Source organism: Telopea speciosissima, chromosome 9 (assembly GCF_018873765.1).
Source record: "Telopea speciosissima isolate NSW1024214 ecotype Mountain lineage chromosome 9, Tspe_v1, whole genome shotgun sequence".
NCBI lineage: Eukaryota > Viridiplantae > Streptophyta > Magnoliopsida > Proteales > Proteaceae > Telopea > Telopea speciosissima.
This window is the reverse complement of record NC_057924.1, coordinates 25,533,886-25,539,619: the sequence shown is the minus strand read 5'-3', so window position 1 is coordinate 25,539,619 and position 5,734 is coordinate 25,533,886.

Below are 5,734 nucleotides of genomic sequence, written 5' to 3'. Positions count from 1 at the left end.
TTGAGTCACAGGTGACGATACAAATGTGATGATTGGAAGCTGTTGAGCTGCCTTTGTCAAAAAAAAAAAAAAAAAAAAAAAGAAGCTGTTGGGCTAACGTTTGGATCTCTAAGGTGTAAGTATCATTTTTTCTGGAGACTCCGTATAGCGGGAAAGGATACAGGTCAACTTCAGATGGGGATGAAAGCATCATTTGTACCAAGATAGCAGCTGGGTTGACGCACCCCACACTAACTTGTAGATATACCAAACACCCCTCTGTTCATAGTATGGGGGATATGATATAGCTTTGAAAGTGAGTAATTTCATTATAGATCTGGAACAGGTCATGAAAATGGGTTTCAGTTGATCTTATTCATTTCAGTGTTGGCGAGGATTAGTCATAACATAATGGATATATAGATGGATTTTTCTTAAAAAAAATTGTTGTGGGGTGGGGTGGGGGGGAGGAGGTGGAAGAATTAGCAGAAAATAAAATGCTTAATGGATCACTTGTAATCTCCAATCCAATGTGGCAAGAGGTAGGCGGCATCTAAACAGCTGCCACATCAGAAAAAGTCGTGACAAGGAAAATAAAGAGTCCTAAGGGGCAAAGTAAAAAATAAAGGGAAATTTACATTTACCATCCCTGAGGTAAGGCTTAATTATAGATTCACCCATGTGTTTTGGATATTTATGTGTACTAACCTTGTTTTCCAAAATAATTAATAAGTAAACCTTTTTTTTTTTTGTGTTTTTTGATGAAAGAAAAGAAACCTGCGTAGATATTTTGAGAAAATACAACCTGATTGTCTTGTGCATAGGTCGCAAGGTTGCGAGTCACTTCTAAGCATAAGTTATGTTTGAACATATAAAAGGTCATATCTAAAGATCTATTATTTATGTACATAAGATCCTTAATATATAGCCATGGCCAAGGAGAGTTAGTAGGGGATGGAAAAGCATTGGTGATCAATTGGTTTGAGCACCAAACCTCCTTGATTTTCAGTCCTAAAAAAGCTGCATGGTCTAGACTAGCCCTGATGCTGTACAATTTTGGATCCCAAACCTTAGAAGACAAAATATTTCCTGCAGCAAAAAACAAAAACCTTCCATCCATCAAAAAAAATATATGTCTAGCCTGCCAGTCTTAGTTTTGGGGTCTGGATTCCTGCACACAATAAAATACGATATTTAAACTTAGGAATAGGTGTCCAAGAAACCAAATTGTAATTAGTTCGGGATTCCTTAAGTACATCATTGGGCAAAGAGGGAAGGGGTTGTAAATGTAAATTTGCTATCCAGTATGAAACTTGTTGTAAAACCCAGATTGCATTTGGTTTTTCAGAACCAAATATAACTTTGTTTCGAGCCGACCAAATGAAATAGCAAGTAATAACAAAAACCTCAAAGAACTAGGTAATTGAGGCTTTATCTAACTGTCTGGAATAAAAAACTTAAAACAAAAGTTACTCAGGGAATCATAAACCAGAGATTCAGTACGTAAACCCAGAGGGCCAGCCACCCAGATGCGTTTGACCCAATCGCATGACAAGAAGAGATGTCAGTAAGATTCGATACAATTTCCACAGAAAGCACAGGAGGGATCGACCTGTGTCCATTTGGAAACGGAAGCCTTGACCAGAAGTCCTCTTTTGGATCTATTAGCAGAATCGAAAAAGGAAGTCTTGGGAAAGTATTTGGCCTTGAGAATCCTTGCCCATAGAGAGTTTGGTTGAGTGATCACCCTCCATCTAAGTTTAGTAAACCTATGTTTCGCATATTAATTTTTGTTATGGGAAGAGATCTCAAACTGGAATGCAAAGGTAAAATATCTGATGCGCATTCGGTAGGTAACCAGATTGCTAGTTTTTATTTTTATTTTTATGAAAAGCAGATCTCATTAATTAAAGAAGTTAAACATACAAACTTCAGCAGAATTAGATATCTTGGCATAGTTGCCAAGGAATGTGCAGGCGAAATTAAAGATCTATATTGTTTTAAAATAGTTACAGAACCAAATGTTGATAATAAAGATTGTGTAACGCCCCCAAAACCACCTTAGTGGTTTAGGGACATTGACGGTCTACAAGATCTTTATGTCAAGGAGATATGAACCAGAGTAGAACCAAAACACAACACATGTCTAAAATATATAGATTAAGACTTCAACTAAAGTAGGGTAGTTAAACTAAGCTATTATAATTTTCAAATTAAACTTAAAATTCTGAAATAAAGGTTACAATCTCCAAAATTAAATTAAACTAAAACAAATTATAAGTTCTTCTAAAATTGAAAGAAAGTGTAAAGTTTCTAATAGTAGTTGTCATCTTCTAATCCAAATGCTTCGTCCTCTTAGAGCTCCTCCTCTAGTACATCCTCACACCCAGGTTCGCATTCATAAAGTTGTTCATCTGAAAAGTGGTGAGGGTAAGCTTCGGAAAAAGCTTAGTAAGTAAATCCACAACAACTATACAGGTGTGAAAAACATGCACAAGTAATACAAAATGTAAAAACATACAATAATACGTATATATAGATAAAAAAAAAAAAACAAAACAAAATGATCATAACCATATTTGCTTATCACTACTACCGTAATGAAAAGTATATATGACAATAATCAACAAAAGATATATCGAAAGAACGTAAAATAACAAACACACCACTCCCTAATGGACTAGTGTGAACTAGTTACCATATACTGGTCAAAGCCTTCATGATAGCGGCGTATGAACTCCAACTATGATCAATTACAACACCACGATCCCCTCTCAACATCAAGAAACTAATGGAGAAACTAGTGACCAAACTTGCCCCAAATTGAGTCAGAGCCCCCGAAGGTTTTACTAGCAATGCCCTCCTAGAGAGTTTTTTTATCATCTCCTTCTTTCTAGTAGTCCATATAGCTCTAATAAGGGTAAGCCCGTAACTCAAAAACTTGCCAACTTATCCTTACCCCAACATATTCATCAATGTCGATAAGGAAAACAACAAAATAACAATCAAGGGTTTGCTTATACTTTAAAGCTATACATCCAAGTTTGGAACTTAGGGTCATGACTCCCCAATTCCACCCTAATACATACAATTGAAAAGAATGAAAATAAGGTTTGAAAACAATAACTTTCTTCAACATATCAATGCATAAAGTGAAGAACAATAATAGGGAAGATTAGACAAAATCTTCGCAATCACTTATTCAACAATAACATCAATTGAAGATTAAAAGGTAAACCCTAAACAAAATCAGATTTTTATGCATCATCAAGAAACATCATGCATTAGGTTATATTCAGGAAGAATCATTCATAAACCTTCATCATACTATCAACAAATAAGCATTGGATTCATTAATCTCTAAACATGACATTATTAAAAATTTTGTACACACATATGTGAATTAAATCATAAAGAAATCACCATTCCTTATAAGCAATCATGTGTGAACAATTTATTTGAGTAAAAGCATGAATGAAATATGTTTTTGGCATGATAAATCTCAATCTAAAACTAAATTCTACATTTAAAACAATGTTTCAAAATAAATTTTATATGTAAGAAAAATATCAAGTATAATGGTTGAAGATCTACTTACCTTATGTGAAGCGACTAGGGTTTCTATAAGTGACCTCAAATCAATGCTTCAAGGATGTTGATATATCTCTTCCTAATTCAGAATCACTTTAATGGAGTCCTATGATTAAGGTAATGATGAAATCAACATCAAGGTATTGCTTAAACTCGGGTTTGGGAAACATAGATTTTTGATAGAATGACCTACCTTCAGTAAATCAGAGATATCTCTCTGCTTAGATCTTCCTTTGGACTGATTCAGGTTGGGTTGCGAAGATAAGATATGAGGCTACGTTTTATCGTGAAATAAGATTTTCCCAATTCGACTCCAAAAATGGTCAAAATTGGACGTCAAGTATCTGGTTCTGCACAATCTGAATCTCCTTCTTCTTCTTCTTCTCTTCCTCTCTATAGTCCAGAATTTTCCTCTCTTCCTCTCTTTCTTCTTCTCAAATTTATGATAAAGGGAAAGGGGTTTGGGATTTGGTTAATCCTAACAAAAAAGGAGATGTGAAGAATTCTATTTAGTCTCTAACTAGATCTTTTTACTTTTCCTCCAATGAAAATATTTTAAAAGGAATCCTGACTTAAGATTTTTAAATTAAAATTTTAGATTAGGTAATTTAATTTTAGCTAAATTCTTTTTTTTTGTTGGGATTTTATTTTATGAAGACTTTCTTTCTCCAAGTTTGAGTTTTCAGCCAATTGGAGATTGCCACCTCACCTTTCCTTATCAATCCATAATATTGCCCTAGCTAAAATCTAAGACCTCCCAAGTTAGAATCATGGAAACCCCTTCTAAGTCATATAAAATTATAAAAAAATAAAATATTTAATTATACCTCTAAAGAATAGAACCTTAGACCTCTAACAAATTGAATTAAATGTCTAAGCACTAGACTAAGGTACTAACTATGAATTATTTTCCAAATCAAATTATATATGTTATAACTAAAACTTTAATTCTATACTTAGGCAAGGAATAATTCAAATTAAGGGTGTTACACTAGGGGCATACTATTTACCATCATGTGTACACATCAGCAAGTTTAAGATCCTACACTTCAACTTGCACCAATCCTGTATTATGTAAAAGACCAAATTACCCCTACTCCAAAATCAGGGTATTACAGATTGTATGTCAAGGAGTAAATGATACAGACCCCAAGGCCATGGATGTTCTTCCGGATTCATCAGCCAGCTTTGCACCTTTATGGAATCGGTCCAAATGATCAGGTCCCTGCATTTCAAATTTGGTGCCTTTTCGATCCCTTCTTTGGCTCCTTTGAGTTATGTTTCCTGTGGTGATCCTGCAAGTCCAGAATTCATACACTAGTCCACAATTTCATTGTTATGGAAAACAAAGGCTCCCCAACCTCCCTTCTTAGTAGAGGTTTCAAAACTTCCATCTGGAATGATGAAATTGCAATGTGTTGTATTTTGATTAAGGTAAAACCCAATGGTAGGTTTAGTGTCTTCCTGAGTATTGACCTCAACACTAGTTACATTTAGGTCCGAGATTCCCTTATGAAGAATCCTATTGTCCCTTGGGATTCAACCAGATTGGTAGTTGAATCCCAACATGGTTGGTGACATTCCCTCATGGGGATACAATAAGGGGGAATACGAAAAACAATCTAAGCTAGATATTCAAGGGTCTTCCCAAAATTTGGTCGACGCCCAATCTCCAATATGTCCTATATCTCATCTAACGAAGGAAAGATTACACACTAAGTATGCTATTCCATGTGTTGGACAAGAGTGTGTCCATCAAACCCGGTTCGGTCCGGTTCAACCCGATTCACCTTTGTATTGAACATTTATACATTTTAGTTTAATATTGTCACATGCGATATAAACTTTATGAGCGTTATGTGTCCCTAAGTTTTCCTTAAAATGGTAGTCACGACTAGGGTTTGGGCTGGGCACCCTTATCATATGGTCATCGCATTGGGTATGCCTAGACATGTGATGTCAGGGTACGAATGCGAGTGCTCACATGTTTGATGTGTGCATTAGCGAAGAATCTACTTTGTCGATTCCCTCATGTATTACTGCCAGATGAAGGAAGGGATAGACATATGTCACCGACACCCTGCACCTGAGGGAACCCTGTCATTGTAAAGTGTGATCGCATTCTTTGATTCATCAATGACTGAGACTCAAGCGAGTCAAAGCC